Genomic DNA, 20071 nt, shown 5'->3' with positions numbered 1-20071 from the left:
GAACACAATAGCTGGAGTTTAAAGGTGCTGAAAGTGAATTCGTAACTTTAACGAAATTGGCCACTCCCCCGTCTTCCAAGGCCCGCCCTAATAACGCTTTATCCTTAAGAGCATTGTCGTCAGAGACGGAGAGGTTGTAAATAGTGAGGCTAGCCAATTTTTACTCGGCTGCCAACCAGCACTGAAGCTGAATACGATGCTTGAATTGAAAAAATATTTTTTTAAGAGTTATTTCTTCCCAAAAATGTGTCATTTTGAAAACGTGCAAAATAACAGACAGGCAGACAGCCTCAAAATCTCCTGCCTCCAACCGAATTCGGTGAGATGTGGCAGGTAATAAGGATATTTCCTGAAGCGGGTTCCATAAAAGCATCATTTACAGCACCTTTAAGACGGAGAAGTGCTGTTCACGACTGCCAAGAGTTATCAGTTGCCTCTCCCTGCCCGTCATCCTGAGCCGTCTGCTCGTATGGTATCTTTGTTCATCCCCCGAGCTTAGGTTGTTTGTGCGAGTGTCTGTCTGTGTGTGATCATCCTTACTTGAGTTTTAATGAAGTCAGTATGTGCAGGGACCCACAGCGGCTCCGTGTAACACTGGAAGCCCTGCCAAACGAATTGAGGTAGTTACCCAGAGAGCTGCAGACACAACAACAGAGCCATCTCGGTCCTCAACACAGAGAGACAAACAAAGCGAAACTGGAACGTATACCTGCTCTGAGCTTTAGGGTAGCAGACTGAAGGGAAGATGTTATAGGAACTACGAGGGCGCATCAATAAATAATGTAACAAGACCTCAAACCAGACCCGAACCTATTTACTGTGACATGGAGTTGGATCCATACTGTGTGTGCTGTTCACAAAGAGTTCACAGCACAGTGAACACATCAATGTTTGACCGTGTTTCCATGAGTTCGGCCATCTTCTCTCTACCTTATCTGACCTGGTGTGATGTTTCATGTAAATAGCTTACATAAGAGATCTTGTTACTTTATTTATGAAAGCCAGTTCACCGTTTCAACAAATTCCAACTTCATGGATGGATCAGAGTGGTAAAGCCTCTTGGTGTTTGTTCGGACAGTTTAACAATGGCGGTAATGTTTCTCAGCATTCTAAATCAATTTGGGAATGTTTAAAAGATTCTGCTTTTTTTGGTGTTTTTGGTGCAGAGTGAATTAGCCATTAATGTCCTTGCAAGGGAGAACTGTATTGATATACTTTATTTTGTGTTAAGGATCATATTGAACACTTGCAGTTAATTCAACCGCTTACATAGACTCCATCAATCTTGTTCTAAGATCTGTTCAGTCCAAAGGCTGGATTAGATTTAAAATCCGAAGGCACCCACTTGTCGAATTTGGCTTCAGAAAAACTGGGCATCACACAGTAAATGACTGAGGATTGCACACTACCAGTGCCGTTCTGAACAGCCTGAGGGTAAAAATCAAAATCTGTAGCCATCACACACTACGTGGTTTTCTGTGAAATCTGTCAAGTCCACATGCCCAAAATCTGCAGAATGATTAAAACTAACACCGACTTGTACCCACTGCAAATTGGGGCCAAAGTCAGAGCTAAAATCATGTACCTTAATGCAGCTTTAGATTTATTTTGAAAGGAATTGTAACTTTTGTATGTAAAAATGCTCTTTAATGTAAGGATAAAGCTGCCATCTGAAACTTTTTGCTTCATACGGCAATCACTGTTTGAAATTGCAGGTCTCTTTCTTTGGGAAGTTATATGATGTAAACTGACATTTTCTGTTACATCGTACACAACACCATTTAAATCATTATTATAGACCACTTCATTAGTAATAAACACTGGTCCAGAAGCACTTGCGGGTAAATTTTGTATTGCTTCTATTTGTAATTACATTTTAAAGATATTAGTTAAACATTTTTAATCGGTTAAAACATGTTCGCTTGGTTGTGATTTGTTCATACGTTTGTTAAGTGTTAAAAACAGAAACAGGATGCTTTTCTGGGCCAGCGTTGGACAAGTGTTATTAACATCCTTCAAAGTGGTGTATATGCTAACCGTTTACACACAATTTTATATACTTACATATTTTATATACTTATCCTATAACTGATTTTTGTTTATTATTAACTAAAAACTAATGTATTGCAGCTCTCGTTTTCAAAAATGCAACCTGCTAATATAATGTCATCGTACTAATTGGTCTGCGTTAATACAGCTATGTGCATACTGAATTGTGATTGGTCCCCACTATTTTGGCTGTCTTGCGAGCATCGATTTTTCCTTCAGGATACGCAAATCCCGTCTTGTCTATTTCCTTTTGCGTAAATGTCAGAAGATGAAGACATGCCTTGATATGCATGTTTATGTTGAGCATAACACAAAGACCTGTGCGTAATGAATGTGTGTATGCCTCTTATCTGTGTAGCAATACATCTGAGTTTCCTGCCCTCGGCTTTTGCCATATGCCACTGTCTCCGTCAGGCACATCAATCCAATAACATGGTGAATCCGATACAGTAGCTTAAACTGCACGAAAGCATGTGTTTTGTTTGTATAAAAACCAGGATATATTATGTATTAACTGCGCGTTATATGACTACCGATCAGGGCTATTTTAGGCTTTTTTTTAAAGGTGAGCAGGAGAAATATGACAGGCAGGGACTGCTTAAAGATTCACAGCTACTAAAAACACGTGTTCAGTAAAGGTTCTTTTATGTAATATATTCACCGCCTGACATTTCGAGCAGAATTGGACTGCGTTTAAATGACTTTGTGAAAACCCAAGGTCGAACCATTGTATATACATTAATGTGGATTCAACAGCTCGGCGACATGTTCTGTATATTTATGCGTGCGTGAAAGCTCGCCATTCCTCTTTGATCTCCACGCTGGCTGACAGCGGGGGGAAGGAGCTACTCTCCTGCAACTCTGACATAATTTCCGCCTTCTAGCCTCCGTGTTTGACTACGTTTAAAGTCGGGCCCTTCAACAACGAGTTCTGAGCAGCAGGCGCCCCTGCTGGGAATCGTTGCTTCCTGTGCGTCTCCCGTCCAAAAAGAATCACTGTCTGATGTAACTCCTTGGCTCAAAAGAAAAGGTTTTTGTTTTTTGTTTTGAGGAAAGGCGACGGGAATCGGTCTGAAAAGCAGTACGTCCCTGGCGCTCGCTTGCTCCACTCTGGAAAATGGTTGGCAGGAGAGAAGGTCGGGCGTGGCACGGTCGGTGGTTAAGTCATTAGGCTGGGCGTGTCGGCGAGTGTGTGAAAGCTTCGGGGTGTGGAGGTGGAGGCCTCGCTTTACCCTTCAGGAAATGTTGAATCAGAACATTTTTTGGGACTGCTTAGGCTTAATAGGACTCTGAAGGGCTCTGAAGTCCGTCACAATATTTTTTGAGTTACCATGACTTGGCGTGTGAGTCATCTGTCTTATTATGAAACCAGGCTCAGTCAGGGAGGGGTCCTTTACTAAAGAACCTGAAGAACCCTGTCTGGAGCCAAACACACAAACCTGTTTCAGCACTCCGACTTCGAGATTGATTCGATTCGATTCGAGTGAATTAGGGATTTGCTGCAGCCGTGGCATGAACAACTGATTAACTGAGAAGGAGGGGCTTGGCTTTGGAGGTGCCTTGGAAACCTGAGAGCTGTTTGTTTTGGGTTACTTTCAACGTCTTTTATGGCACTCTTCCTTTTTGTTGGACATTTGATATTAGATACCTATTTAGTGACGTAAAATGTGGCCTGCTGTCTTATGTGAAACACATTTAGAAATGCTGAAGAGAAAGGACTGACATTCCCATTTCGTACAGTTCCTGTTTTATATTCGCACCGCTACAAAGTAGAAATACAAATCTAAACATTTGAAATCTTATAAACTCTACAGTTTGTAAAATACAGTTCTGATTGTTGTTCCAACTCTTGAAATGATATCATCTTTTTGTAGCCTGCCACTATGTGACTCAGTTAACACAACCGGGGCTCAAATTATTTTGAATTTACCACATGTACTTTTGACCTCACCTTAGACTGCCCAGTGAAATGAGACTTGTGTCATAATTTAAATCGTCTTTAAAATGAGAAGCTAGAGATGTATCAGAGGAAGACGAAGGTTTTTTGCTTTTAGCCAATTATGAATCATTGAGGTGCTCAGTTACTCCAATGATTATAATATCGACTGTGATTCCAGAGCATCATTTTCCCTCATAGATGAATCACTGAGGAATAAACACTAAGCAATAATGCCGGCTTTACTTTTGGATCGTAGCTGTATGTGTCATTGGACTGATTACAGACTTGTGCATGTTATGAAATGCACAAAGCATTGTCTTCAAGGTATATCAAAGCAAAGGAAGATATTTTGATGAATGTTGGTGAGCAAACAATTTGGGATTCCATTGACTTCCATTATATGGGCACAAAACGAGATATTTCTCGAAATATCTTCTTTTGTGTTCCACATGAGGGTGAATAAATGTTTTTCAGAAATGTATTTATGGGTGAACTATGCCTTTAAGAGGCCAGCATAGCGTTTACAATCAGCTACCATTCTTAAAGATGCAGCGTGTCTATAGAGAGGCGTTCTTTTGCTGCGGCAGGGTTTGAACCGCTGGCGTCTCCAGCGTCGCCTAATGTCAGAGCTCATTACCACCGGTCCAAAGTTCTCCTGCACTGCCCACTGGCGCCGTCCCCAGCCTTTCCAGCGGTCAGCAATTAACCCCCCTCCCGGGGCACTGTGGCTGCACCCTAGCCTTACGATCATTGTTTGGGGTTATGTTCAAAAGGGACGCCGTTTTTTTGCAGTTGACCTCATGCCAGTTGAGGGTCACGTTAATTGCACCAGTTTGATATTCCCGCTGCGTGTTTTGCACTGGGTTACACAACCCCTGGAGTAAAGGGATGTGTGTTTTGTGTGTGAAGTTTAATCATGTGGTTATGCTTTTATGTTGCTTCTTGTTGCACATTAGTATCGGTAAAGATAGTCCTGTTGTTATTATGTTATTAAGCCTTGAGACACAAACGTGTAGATCACACTGAACTTACTCCCACAATTGTATTTTTTTGCGGTGGTTTCCAAGTGGGATTCGTTCCTGGTTACACTTCCAAATTTAACCCGCCGACTTTGTAGTGAGAAAAGCATTGAATTGCACTGGATGCTAATGTTGCGTGAAGATCTCAAAAACAGTTTTTGATTTGGTCTGCCTTGGGCTAACTTTCCTTTACTTTCATTTATTGTTTTTGCAAAGGAGCCAGCAGATTAAGAATACTAGATATTGAAAAACTAAAACCAAAATAAATTGATTTGAAAAACTTTTTTTATCAAAATAAACTATTATGGCATTATGCCAAAAGGCATTGGAAATAAGGAGCTACTTTAAATAAAATGAAATAACCCGTTTTAAATTATGTGTTTAATATCTATACATATCATTTTGTATTTAATACGAATTATTCATGTATTTATTACAAAATGTTATTTTGCTATCCCATGTGGCAGAGAGGTTTATATATATTATGTTTTTATACATGTTTTCATATTTCTCTATATATATATATATATATATATATATATATAATTTGAAAGAAAGCTAAATCATAATTACTAATGAATACATTTCTAATATTTTAATAATAATAACTATTTCCCAGAATTCTTACTTATGATTGTCTCTGCTGGGATAAAAGTGTTTTGACATTAAATGAAAAATATACACACACTAGCTTTACAGAGCTAGAAAGTTGTGCTAGAAGCCACATTGCTAATAATCATCAAATGAAAAATTGTACTAGCATTTTAATACTAAAAAATGTAGTTCTTGTTTTTTGCAGGAACCCTAAAAGTCTTGTGCATGGCTTGTAATCTGCTTGTGTGTGTGTGAGAGAGATAGAGAGAGTATGGGCGTATGTGTGAAGCAAACTTTTGGTCTTCATGTGTGGTCACCTTCCCTGCAACACTTTCCCTCCTCTATGCGCTTTCCATTCCAGATTTCTATTTAGATGTGAGTCTGGCTGCGTTTGATCCCAATCTGACACCAGGCCCGGCTGTGGATTCCAGCGTCCAGCGCCGCCTGGCCCACATCAAAGAGACAGGAGACCCTTTTTGTTCCTTAACTAATACAATCTGCCGTTTAATTTGTACGCAGTGTCGGATTAGCCGAGCCTTTGAGGAAGGTGACATTCAGATTTGACTCCCTCCCTTTCACTTTTTTTTTTTTTACATGTTTTGAACCCGTCCCACAGTCTCCCTTGGGCTGCAGTTCAAATAAGTTCAGGCAGGCACTTGGTGCATGTTTAATATTCCTGACGGATTGTCCGCGGGAGAGGGAACGGTGCAAAGAAAAGGGAAAGTCTGGCTAACTACTGATTAGCTTTGATTTAGAGACGGCTTGCTTACTTATTAGTGTGCTGAATCGGGGAGTGTCGGGTGCCGGGCTTTAAGAGTTCTGAGACGGCACGGGTACACAGCACACCTGCAGACTCTCATTCAGGCCAGTTGCAAAGACAGACTAAGTATAAAATGCATTGACAAAATTGGGCAAAATAAATAAATATGCTGGAGTTAAGATCGGTTCATCGAGTCACATAAAGTTAGGTGGCAGTGTTGGGTCTGGAGAGCTTTGAAGTCAAAGTGGCACGAGTCAGGAGAGTTAGATGCAGGGATAATAGGAAAATAAAAAGGGAGTCTGCTCTTCTGGGCCCTTAATCAGCCTGGGCTCTTAGAATCGTCCTAACCTTCCACCCCTTTACAGCGCCCATGGTTAGATGTACCAATTGTCAGACAGATGGTTCCTCTCCCTTACCGTATTTCTGTGAGGTAAGGACTTTCTATGATGGCTGTTTCGTGCAAAAGCAGTAGTGAACATTCAGAAGTGTCGCCTATCTCAGCCCCCTTGCCAGACATACTGTCTTCAGCCCCCGAGGTTTAACAACCCCACCACGTGAGATGATCCTCCCTCGCCGATCCCCAAAAATACAATTCATTCTCCAAGACAGGTCTTTCAGCACCTGCACTGCTGAGAGCTCAGATATAAACATGTGCACAAACCAAAAGAACCAGCAATTCATTTCCCCAAGCAGGGTGCATCCACATGCCTCTGAATACTCGATGACCTGCTAAGTGTCAAAGCGGGATTGTAGTTAAGCAGAGGAGCACTTTACATTGTGTAGAGGGCAGAGGATTGTAATGAACTTGATGTCTTAGTTTTAGTATGGATCATTTTGTTTGGTTCTCCTGGATCTGTACTGTACCTCTCTCACGCTCTCTCTGTATATACATATATAATGATACTAAGGGTGTCAAATAAATGATTGAGTGTGTCAGGTTATGTGTAGTTCAGTTGTGAAAGTTGTATTTGAACTTTACAGTTAATGTAATGCAGTTCAGAATGTGTAAAGAGACATGTGGGGAGAGGGAGGTCAGGACCAATACATCTGTATTGTGCACAAAAGGTTTTCTTTAACAATTACACTAACAGGTTTTTTTACAACCTTTCCTCAACCTTTGGGGGAGAGGAAAGATTCGAACCCCCTGGGATCGAACCCACAACCTTGCATTGTTAACGCAATGCTCTTACCACTGAGCTACAGGAAAGCTATGTTATGCCCTTCATAATGTCTCATGAATAATTGTAACTACAGTTTATACATTATAGCACTTATCAATTCATTGTTACATTTTCACGCATTATAATTTTCGTTTAATATTCTTTATAACAACAATTAATTTAATTCAACACACATTTTGAACAATAATAATGCATCATACCATTTAATGAACCTTAATAATGCATTAAACCTAAAGGCTTTAAGGAAAGCATTACCAACTTTCTTTGTTGTGTTGAACACAAAATAAGATATTTTGAAGAATGTAGGAAAGCAGACAGTTCCCGGGGCACTTTTAGTTTACTTTTTAGTTTAGTTTAGTTTTAGTCAGTGGTTACCAAAAACAGTTTGGTAACAAGCATTCCTTCAATATCTTTCTCTGTGTACATAACAACAAAGAAATTCAGATTTGAAACAACTTGAGGGTGAGTAAATAATATATAAGTATATATAATATATAATAATAAGCACCTGTATTTTTTGTATGTTTTGTTTAGCTCTACAGAGTATTATGTTCCCCATTTGTGCTTTTATTATGTTACAAACATACCTCAACTTATTATACCACGCCACTCAATTTACTACGCATGGTTCTCCGGCTTGAAAAGTGTGAGTGAGCGCAAACAGCGTAAATGAGTCATTACGAGGAGACAGAGTTGTGATAAACAGTACGTCTACTTTGGGCAGGCCTGAAATGAAATTCATTAGGTTTGCCATCGTTTACATTTCCACCCGCTGCCTCAAATTATATTCAGTGACAGCTGCTTTGATAAGCCGCACTGTATGTTCCCGGGAATCCTATGTATTGAATTACCATTGGTATTTTTTCTTAATGCGTTTCAATTTTTTATAGCCTTTTCTTTTTCTCTTTTCCATCTCCTTTTGTAAGACTGTGTAGCCAAAGCTGAGGCGGAATATTACACAGATGTGATTCCACCAGAGCAGCGACTGTGTTTCCTGTTGAAGGAAGAAAATAGGAGAAGATGACTTTGCGTTTTTGCTGATCACCAGAATCATATGTCTGTAATTTCTGATGACATTTATATGGGTTGTAATCTCACCCCTTCACCCAGGAAATGTCCGGCAGTACCTACCCTCCCCGATGACCTCTTGCACTCTTGGCAGTGTACATCTGGGCTTCAGCGTGGGTAGCCAGAACATGTGTTTTTTTCATTTGTCCATTTAGAGAACATACCACAAGATACAGGAGAATCTCCAGACCAGCCTGGCACACAGATCGCAGTATTTAATACCACAGAATTGTTAGGTAGCAGCTAGAGGGCACATGAGAGGTTGCAATTTAATGTTGCCTCAGAGAATACGTTTCCAGCACACTTGTGTTGTTTGTGTTTCTGTCTCTAGTCTGTCCAGTTGAAATTAATTTAGATTCTTTCTTTCTTACCGCTCATACATATTCTTGAAATACACAATGCAATTTCCAATACAGCACAGTGTCCTGACTTCATGGCGGAGCTCTGTTGCCCAGTTGTTAATGCGGAATGGAAGCTTGGCAGGATTATGGGTAGGTTGCCCTTTCAGGATGTCTACTCGAGTGTCCGAAAGTAGGCCGAGGTTATTTTCCTTTGGTGATAATAAGTAATGGCTTATATAGATCAGTGAGTGCTAATCACAGATTCTTCCTGGCATCTCATTATTTGAACATTCTTTTAGCTGCATCAGCGGCACTGCCGGTTAAAAGATAATTTCCTCATTGGACAGTGCTGAGTAGATCAGAGCTGCAATGGATTGACAGTCCCCATTGGAAATATACTGGCCAGAGGAGAATAATCACAGACCGGGAACAAGCTGTGCCTACAGACCTCAGTGGCACAAGAAACAAAGATAATATTTTTCTAAGATGAGTTAAATGGCATTGGTCTTCTGTCTGATTCTTTGTTTTTTGGGGGAATGGATTAATATTTTTATTATTTATATTGGTTGTGTGGCCAGTAAACTGCATATGTGTCTTATTGTGAGAGGGCAAAAATAAATACATTTTTTTATTATAAATATTAAAGGGGGGATGCAACAGTGTTTAATGCATTCTGACTTCTTTACAATGTTAAACATGCAGGCATCTTATGCTTTACATGGTCAACTTGTCAAAAATATGAGTTGGACATTTGACGTAGTATTTCTGTGCTTGATTCACTCCCCCCAGCGCTCCAACTTGTTTCAGAAGGTTTTCGTTACAGGGATCCTATTCCTTTTATTGGGCAATTCTCCCGGACAAGCATGGAAAAACAACAAAAAGATTCTGCCAACTGACGAGCGAGACCCGCTAACCATCAAGATTGGCTGCGCGGTGGGCCTGCAGGTGCAGCTTGTTACTCTTGCCATAGTAAAGTATAGGTGTGTTTTTTTTTGTTCACTGCATTTCAGTGATGAATGTTGTATAAATGGTGGATATAACGCTGAATTTGCAGATAGTATGAACTGATAGATGGAGCGGTCCCAGATTTAAGAGGTGCCATACTTGAACAGCAGTAACAGCAGTTGACTCAGTAAGTCAAACTAAGTCATATGTCTGTGTTTGGTTGGCAATCAGCGCATATGTGCATAAACAACACAAACTTATAGTGAATCAATAGTTATGCAGGGATAATGCAATGTTGTAGGGCAGGCTATTGTGTGCTTGTGATTTAGTTCCTCCCCGCGCACACCCCCAGGTCGTCGTATTTTTCCAGAAATAATCGCACAGCTGAATCTATCTTTTATAAATGTGATCAAACCAAATATTCTTCGAAGATATGAAGAATTAAATTCTTCTCTATAGGTACTCAAGATTAAAGTGAGATTGGCAGTGTGTTATGGCAGCTTTAAAAAAAATATATATATATATTTAACAACAGTTTGTTTTCTGAATTTTAGCTATGTCGCAGCATAAGACACATGTATGCTAGAGTTGAAGACAACCTTTCAAATGTTTAGGATAATTTGACTGAAATGTATTTTTTCATCTCGAATCTCGGAAATAAAGCATTTGAGCACCCATTGCAAACAAAACACAGACATATGACTCAGTTTCACTTGTCCGGCTTGAATTTCCCGAACGCAGTGCTCTCTCTCTCTTGCTCCAGCTGGTTGACGTGTGCGCATGGTCCTTCTCCCGCTCTCATCGGTTAATGCGAGGGTGTGCTCCTTCATCTGGCTCTCGCGGGTTGACGTGTGGGCATGCTTTTCTTGGAAAATTGTCCAATAAGAGACTAAGAAAAGTTGTAATGAAACGGATTTTCGTGTTTGAAAAAAACTTTGCGAAACCTATATGAACGCTGGGGGAATGTATCCAGCACAGGAATACTACGTCATACATCCAACTCGTTAATTGACAAGTTGACCAAGTCAAACATGAGAAGACGGCATGTTTTACATTGTAAAGAGGTCAGAATGCTTGAAACACGGTTGCAAATCCCCTTTAAAGACACCAAAATGACATAACTTTGATTCGTTTCAGTTTTCTCCAGTCACAACATAAACCTCATCGTAACATTATTGATTAGAATAGTTTTTCTATAATTCTATTTTTTTATTCTTAAAAAAAAAAGAATGAAAACGGAATGAATAATGTCCTAAAGTTTTGAACGGTGGCTTGTTCTATGTTTTTATATATATAGTTTTTTTTTTATACTTTGCAGTGAACATATTTTCAGCGCTCTCATTTTTTGTAATAGTTGCGGTGGGCTTTTATCGCTCATGTTGCCTTTGTAGAGAGTGTTGCAGTAAGGTTAGGATTGAAGGCTTGTGTATGAATGATCTGACGATAATGCACTTCTCACCTGCTCTCTGGAAATGTCACAAGACCTCCAACCCAGCAAACAACAATCTGTTATAACACCATTCCACACCTCCAGTTGGCCCTGGCTGCATGTTTGTGTGTTCCACTGAATTGGTTGAATGGTCTGCTAACACAGAACATATTGAAACTCCTGTCCCATTATTTCTGTTTTCTGTTTATATCAGTTCTCAGTGAACGTGTTTGTTTTTCCTTAAAAGACGCACGTCTGCGTTTCTGCCTCGACACCGTCGATTTGTGTTCTCGAACGCCCTCGCTAGTAGTATTAGCGTTTGGACAGGAAGTGGAAAACCTTCCTCCGCAACTTGCAGGCAAGTTTTGTAACAGAGTGCCACATTTTATGGGCAAGAAGAGGAAGGGAGCAGGGGGGTTGTAACTACCTGCTGCTGTCTACAGTCTTCAGATGACCTCACCGTCTGAGGGGGCGGAACACACTGAGCCGTTTCAAGAGCCTTCCAGGACGCCCCTGTTTATTTTTGTCTATGGAATGATGGGAAATTTGACTGCTGCAGAAACAAACTGACACCCTTGTGCAGTCAGCCGGCCACGCCAGACCAGACCAGGCAGGGGCGAGCAGAGTGTGTGTGTGTATATGTGTTCACCCTGTTCCTGGGGTTTTGGCAGGCCTGGGTAGGAGGTAGAATGGAAAGGATGGCGAGGTTGTGAGCAAAGTTTGCTGTTCCATGGGCCCATAATGGTCAGATTGTGTTTAAAGGGGAGGCAAGACATAATCGGAGGTAATTCACTCATGTGTCTGTCTGCCGTGATTACATCCCTCTCCAGCATCCTAAAGCAAGTCCTTTCACTCACGGCCAGCTGCGTTCAACATATTTGTTCAGAGGCGTTCGTTCCAATGCGGCATGTGAATTTCCACAGCGTTTTTAACCTTTTTCAACGACCGATTAATTTATCGACCTCGAGTCTGAATGGCACTTATTCAAGTACACTGAACTTTTTGTTACGATCAGTCTCTTGGCTTATTTTTTTACACAGTAACTGTAACAGACACACCGCATGCCCAACTTTAATGACCTTAAGGGATAGTTCACCCAAAAATGAAAATTCTGTCATCATTTACTCATTATTTTGTCATTTTAAACCTGTATGACTTTCTTCAGCAGAACACAAAAGATATTTTGATCAACAGCGGTTTCCATCTTCTTGCATTGGTTTTGCGTCTATACAATGGAAGTCAATGGATACTCCCGTGGTTCGGTTACCAAAAATCTTTAAAATATATTTTCCAAATGAATACTTTTTAAAATCTTAGTTTGTGTAAATGTTGTCAAAATTGTTGGCGGGACTTTACTATATAGTGTAAAGATGTCCTCCGTTATAGTCAATGATGCTACTTATTTGCCTCTTTGTCTAAAAATTTAAATTGAGTTTACTCAAAAGTGTCATAAGTGTGAATTTTGTGAATTAGTTTTTTTGTTTATTTAAATAAGGAACATTTGCATCAAGGCAAAAGCGAGCATGTGGTCTACTTTACATTATCCTCTAATGTATGCATACAAGATTAGTCATACTTATATTTATTATAAAGTCTACAATGAAAAGTATAAATTATATCAATTCAAAGTGTATAACAGCTCAATTTGGAGACAACACAAACTCTGAGGTGACACACATTATCCGTGGATTCCATTGAAGACATGTGTAAAGCTTTCATGCATACATTGTTTTACAGACCTTTTGATGTTAGGTGAGTCATTTAAGTGAAAAATCACATCCAAACATGCTTTGTCTTAAGTTTGTCATATGTGACAGCACGTTCCATCCACAGCTGCACCGAATCACCTTGTTAAATAGTGGCGTGCCGGAAACCTGCATTCTTACCACCCACGTCTGCTTTCATTCACCAAACCTTGACAATAAATGTCAGCGATAATAAAACTTTGCCAGGCACCCCTCCCCAAATCTGACCCTACCCCCATTACGTTATTTACATTTGAGGCCAAGTGAAATTTTAAATGAAAGGGTGTAACGGTATCCGGGTTGGTAGACGCCATACAAAACACAAGCACGCCTAGTATGTCGTTGACAAGAGTAATTTGTTCGGGACAGAATTTCAGCTGCAGTTATTTTTATGCTTTAATTGTGTAATTTGTTGTTTTTATTATGAATCGCTCATTAAATTCAATGGGCTCATGACGTGCCCGTGATGTGTTCCAAAGGGTTTGTTGTTCTGTTTTATGCCCTTCTTGTGGGCACACTCAAATCATGTGTAAAGATGGTTGAGGAGGAGGGGGATGAAATGGTCAAATGTGAATATCCCTCTGCGTTCAAACATCTGGTTTCGGGCAGAAGGGGTGGGGTTGTGTGTGGGGTGGGGGATCTGCGTCTCGTCTCTCTTGATTCCACTCGTTTCCCATGGCAGGAACCCCCGTAAACCAACCCACCATCACGTTTCATCATCTCCCACCTTGAATAATGCAGCAATAACGGGCGTTTCTGAACAACTTTCTCTTATTCCATTTTAGGGGAGTGCAGAAAGACAACCGCAAGTACGTTTTATCAGATGTTGTATAAGAAACCCGGTTTTTATGCTGCGAGCCGTCTCACAGACTATGGTTTTTGGTCTAACGTAGGCTCAGTTGTGCTAAGAAAAACCACATGGATTACTGATGGGGTGTGCAGATATAATGGCTGTGTCCTAAAACGATCACAGGGTGGACTGGTTTTGCAGTTTGGGAAAAGAAAAAATGTATTTAAATGCATTGATAGAAGTTAATGAATAATGTATCATTTATTGTTTTTAAACACTAGCTCTTAAAAATGATGAAATGGAAAAATAGGCATTGTGGTTACTAACTGCATTGATATCACTTAAATTGCTCAAACGTCTTTTCGATAAATAGATAAATAGTTTCCTTATAAGTCTTTTTACTGTATTTTACAAAAGCGGGCTGTAAGTTTATTGACTGTATGGGCAGCAAGGCATCCGTCTTCTTCCCCAAATATGAAAATTCGGTCATCATTTGCTCACCAGATGTTCCAAATCTTTATAAATGTCTGTGTTCTGATGAACACAGAGAAAGATATTTGGAAGAATGCTCATTGCCTCCCATTGACTACCATAGTAGGAAAAAATACAATGGAATAAACAGTACACCCAAACGGTTTGCTGTCCTACATTCTTCAAAATGTCTTCTTTTGTGTTTAACTGAACAAAAAAAGAAAATTTTCCTACCATGAGAGTCACATTCTGTCTGGTTATAAGAATTCTTCCAAATATCTTTCTCTGTGTTCATCAGAACAAAGAATTTATACAGATTTGTAACAACTCGAAGGTGAGTAAATGATGACAGGATTGGGGTGAAGTATCCCTTTTAATTTTGTGTCACAGCCTGTGGTCATCACTGGAAAAAGAAAAACCTTTCCACCACCAGCCTATTGTGCACGGATCATTATTCAAACCTTGAGCTCATTCAGAATAAGAACAGCTCTAAATTTGGATTGGCAGTAGGTCACCAAAGATCATATCTGCATATAATGAGGAAGCAATTGCATATGCGGTGTGTCATTCAAAAGACCCGGTTTACTCATTAAGCTTTGCCAAAAACAGCCAGGTGGCCCTAATAATGCAGGCGGGGCCTGAAACCAGAATCTGAGCTATTTATGACCAAGAGAAGAACAGAGCGAGCTGAAAAAACGTAGTGCATAATTTGAATGTTTATGTGAAAAGCGCTTTTGATTTGGTGACCAAAGCTCTGTTGGTTGGCTTGTTTGAACACTGAGGTCTAAATTCAGAGCCAGCCGACTGCAATAAGACATCTGTTTTAAATATGCATGACAAAAGTCGTTGACCTGACAGTGGATTTACCAGAATTTTCTTTTTTCATCAATTACCCACTCCTTTATTCCTTTCTCTTGTCCTGTGCCACTTGTCTAGGGTGCGAGGCTGCCGTTGCGTGTAGATGAGTTGTTGTGCTCTGTACCCAACTGCAAATCAACATCTGGCTTGCATATTGGTTCCATGTGTGAAAACGAGATCCGCCCGAATAATGACCAGACCCAGTCAGAACTTAGGGGAGAGATGAATGCGCGGTGATCCTGATTTTCTCGACAGTTCAAATTGGCAGCACCTTCCATAATTAAGGAGCAATTGTCCAAGATTAGACGGGCTTTGGACCCTGACCAATCATTTATTTGGAAACCTGTCTCTGGGTCTTTTCCCCCGGTCCCCCCCACGCACACCCCACCGACCTCCTCCAGAGTTTGCAAAGCACTATCAGCTGGTAGCTATTTGTCAGGAACCCCCTCATAACGACCTTAATTGTTTTAGACAAACAAGCAAGCTTGTGGCCTGGGCTTTTTATACAGGAAGACATGGCTTCTTTGATCCATACTATATTTCTTAGTGGAGCCTTGGAGCTATTTACCAAAGAGATTTATCCACAGAGAGACAGACAGCGAAAGCACTGTTCCAGGCTGGGAATAGGCACTTTATACTGCATAGACTTCTGGGCCATTGGAGGGTCGAAAGAAACCCCAAAGCATTTAGCTTGATGGAATTCTGATTAAAAACAATCGAGAGCGGAACACGAGCCTCATTTATTTATAATGCACGTAAACTTTTCGGTAGGGTGTGCGCTTTGCTGGAAAAGGGTTGGAGGAATGTTTGTATGATTCCGTCTCGTTTGTCATGTTACTCAGCACAGGTGACGTTTGAGGTGAGCGTGACATAATGTTAGCATAAGCGTTAACGCTAGCTGTTCTACATCATTTAGAGACATAAATGCAGCCATTGTGAGGGAGGGAAATCGTTTATTTTTACTTTGTTACTTTGGTATTTGTTTTGAAAGGTGAAAACAGTGACGGCTTTTCCAGGTGTTTGATATATTTCAAATTTCATTGTTTTGTGATATGATATGATTGGATATCAGTATGATATCGTCAGCATAAATAGTTTTGGCTATAATAATCGTGCAATTTTAAAGCTGCAAACACTTTTGGGGTTACAAACAAAACTATCACTAAGAAATCACGACAGTAAGATTATTCATTTATATTTTAAGCAGTTTGTACGCTTTAAGCCTGTGGTATACTATTCTGATGACGAAATTTGCGTCCCTCGCGAACTATACTTCAGCCTTAAGTGGGAAATGTACCATCAAGCAAAAATGTGAAGGATCCTGCGATTTTGTTTGTTAACAGAAGTCGAGATCGGAGCTTTAAGTTACCTCACCATTCTTTCACTATTCTCCTTGATTTTTTTCTTTGAGTTTTCATGCAGCTTTTTATCTCTAATACCTAGAAATATGTGATTTATTAATACAAATTAATACAATTTTAGGTGTAGCGATTTGACAGCACACCCAAAACGTTCACAGCAAACACGATCTGATTTGACCTCGATTACAAATCGTTTTCCAAGTGATTTGAATAAACAAAACGAAAACATTCCGATTGTTTACAGGTGTTGCAAGGCAACAGCTCTCCCACAGCACAGTCGTCCGTCAAGGGCTCGGCTACACGAATGGTGTCAGTGATGGAATGAGCGCCGGAGAGGTGGAGACACAATCAGGAGAATGTACAGCAGCCCTAAAATGAAAGGGGCAAGTCCATATGTGCCATTCCATACCCGTAAACAGCTCGCAGCCAGTCGCAATTACAACGTCAGACATGACTGCAGCTATAATCACAGCAAGATGGAGCCACAGCGGGCCGGCTCTGACTTACGGGACCTTTTCTTCTCGTTCTCACTCATATTTGTCGGCACATCTGTTAGCCGAATCACTGATCGCGATGGAGATAAGGGAAATCTCGCCATTCTAGCTCGGACTCCACGAGGCGTGTTATTTCCGCTCGTTCTCACGCTGCGCGGCGGAGCTCCTGGGATACCACCCAGTATCTGCAGGAAAAAAGCGGTAGCAGGGCATCAAACAAACAAATCAGCGTGAAGTGTGTGTGTGCGTGCCGGGGGCCTAACTTTCTGCCCATTTTGTTGCAGATGGCAGCTTGTTCTTCACTCATTTCCCTCTCTAATCATTTAATCACTCGGAGCCTCTGGGCCAGAGGGCCACACCTACGCTTTTACACTCTGATTTCTCTTCAGGTAGCGGCATGCTCTGATTGTCTTTCTCTGTGCCTTTTCTCTCAGCCGTCTCTCCATATGCCTTACTGTTGGGTGAATGACATTTGAAAGTGAGCGTCACACACTTACCCTACTCAATCTGAATAGCTTTTTTGCGTCATCATTCAAAAATCGCCGAATAGATAGTTTATTAAAATGTGTATTTTATGGGATGAATATGACATGGATTTACTTATTCCTCTCAAATTTACTAATCCATAAAAGATGTGTGCATGTGTTGTGTTTAAATGCACACACATACATGTGAATTTATATTAAAAAATTTTTTTTTTATAAATCGGGTCTGTTAAACGATTAATCGCATTCTGAATTTTATAGTTTGTTTACACATAATACAAGTGTCTGTGTACTGTGGATATTAATTTGTAGTTATAAACACATACACATACATGCAAAAAAGTTCAGGAAATATTTACATGTTTTTATTTATATTTATGTATAATTGAAATTATATATAAATATTTATTGATTTTAATTTTTTCTTAAAGATAAGCATGTATGTGTTTATAAACACAAAATGAATAACCACAGTATTTATTATGGAAACAAACTTTTATTCTAGATGCGATTAATCAAAATTTAACATTAAACAGCCCTAACATAAATATGAATTTATATATAAATTACATTTATATTTAGTACAAATAAAATATAAATTGCTAATTTTCTTAAATATATACATGCATGTTTGTTTATTTATTTATATTATATATATATATATATAGATATATATATACACGCCACACACACTATATTATATAAACATAAAGATTTATTTTGGAATTGATTAATTGCGATTAATCGATTTGACAGCACTAATTTTATTATTATTGATTATTGTAATGGTGCTTTAAAATGTGATATTATGTTTAAATGTCATTTATGTTGTTAATTACTGTAAAACACTAGAAAATATGCATTGACTTTCATTTAAATAATGGTAAAGATAAAAAAAAGAGTAAGAACCAAATATTCTAAGCCATATCAGTACAAAAACATAAATATGGAGATATATGTCAAATATTGTCAAACAGCTGAAACTTCTCGAGCAATATTTTTTATCATCCATTTATTATCGCCAAGCTCTATGCTTTCACTATCTCGCTCCACAGCTTTGTTTAGAAAGGGGCCATGGAGACAGGAGAAGAGAGGAAAGAGACAGAAAAGGGGAAGCACTATGTTTTGTTATTAAAAGATGCTTTCACCGAGGAATGTGTGCATTAGCTGTAGATTGTTTCCTATTAGCAGCTTATCTCCAAGGCTTTTGGCTAAGGGCCTGGCCAAAGCTTTTTTCCAAAGAGAGGGAGACAGTGTGTGTCAGGCTGATGGGAAAGAGACCATGCAGAGCCTGGGGAATTAACCACCGCTGCCATAGAAACCCTCAAATCCATGACACTGGCAGTCCGATCGGTGACGTGGCAACACCCATGGCTGACCAAGCAGAACATGTGCCCTCACCTTAGAGGACTGAAGGAACGTCGGAGGTAGAGAATGTCAGCCTGCCTTTATTGTACAAGAGAAGGGTAGACGGTGGTTTTAGTTGTGAAAGTTGTGTAAAGTTGCGCACTTTTATTAATACTAGCTTTTAAAAAATATCTGTCATATTTACTTTTGTATGCACGCAGGTAAGCATATCAAATGGTTTTAGCGGCACTGAACCGCATTTGTCGCAGAGAGCTTTGGGAGTCCCACACGTTCAGCAGACGAACTCATGCCCTCCAACAGAAGTTCTCCGAGAGCTTGTAAAAGCCATTCCTGAACAAATGTGCGCACAATTCTCAGCATTCCTTCACTGTTGGATCAGGCTCCCTTTGGAAACTGAAAGTTTGAAAACATGGTGTTCATATTCACTTTTATGGAGGCCTTATTAGGGATTTGTGTGTTTTCACAAACAGGTTGTTCATGGCTACAGATGTTAAGCTTCCTCTGTGTTTGCTGAGCTTGGCCCATAGATCTGGACTACCGCAGACTTTTTGCACAAGGAGAACTTCGGCTTGCTCTTTTAGCTTGCTTGTCTGGTTCTTTTCTGAACGTTACATTTTTACGATACAAGGTAATTTATTACATTCATGTGGGATTGTTTGTGTTAAATAGTTGTGTGTTACGAAGATGCTCGCAGTTAATGGGACCCCTGGCATACCCGGCAGGAAAAAATAAGTCCGGTTTTGCTGGGCCCCTCCTGGTCATTGTTTTTTTTTATTTTTAACTTCATTGTTGTAGTAAAGAAGGCTCGGTGCGGGCAGGCGTCCTGCCAGCTGCGTTTTTATCTCTTTTGTCTCTTTTGTCTTTCGCGAATGAAAAATACCTCCAGAAGCTTTCCAAAACAACTGCCATTTTACAGACACTAATAAAGCGTGTTGTTACTCTGAATTAAAATGACTTCCTGTCTGTCTCTCATCACATAAAGTGTAGTCCTCAAGTTCTTCGCCCTCCACAAGAGGGAGAAAGATCGCCTAGAAAGTACCACATCCTGAATGAAATTTGGCTTAATCCTCGTCTCCTTTTCTCTCAGTGCTAACTCCCCACAGATGTCCCTCTCTCGTCTCCCCTCCTGCCCAGAACAGTGACTGCAGGTCACAGACGCATGCCTTCCACTGAT

At 40.0% G+C, this 20071-nt stretch overlaps 1 protein-coding gene across 6 annotated transcripts in view; it reads left to right on the top strand.

The window, feature by feature from the left end:
• Positions 1 to 20071, top strand: part of trps1 (trichorhinophalangeal syndrome I) — a 97103-nt gene that overhangs the window by 37828 nt on the left and 39204 nt on the right. The gene's annotated exons all lie outside the window — the stretch shown is intronic.

Source organism: Triplophysa dalaica, chromosome 25, assembly GCF_015846415.1.
Source record: "Triplophysa dalaica isolate WHDGS20190420 chromosome 25, ASM1584641v1, whole genome shotgun sequence".
NCBI classification, from domain to species: domain Eukaryota; kingdom Metazoa; phylum Chordata; class Actinopteri; order Cypriniformes; family Nemacheilidae; genus Triplophysa; species Triplophysa dalaica.
The sequence above is the reverse complement of the archived record's forward strand: the minus strand, read 5'-3'. Positions and strand labels throughout refer to the sequence as shown.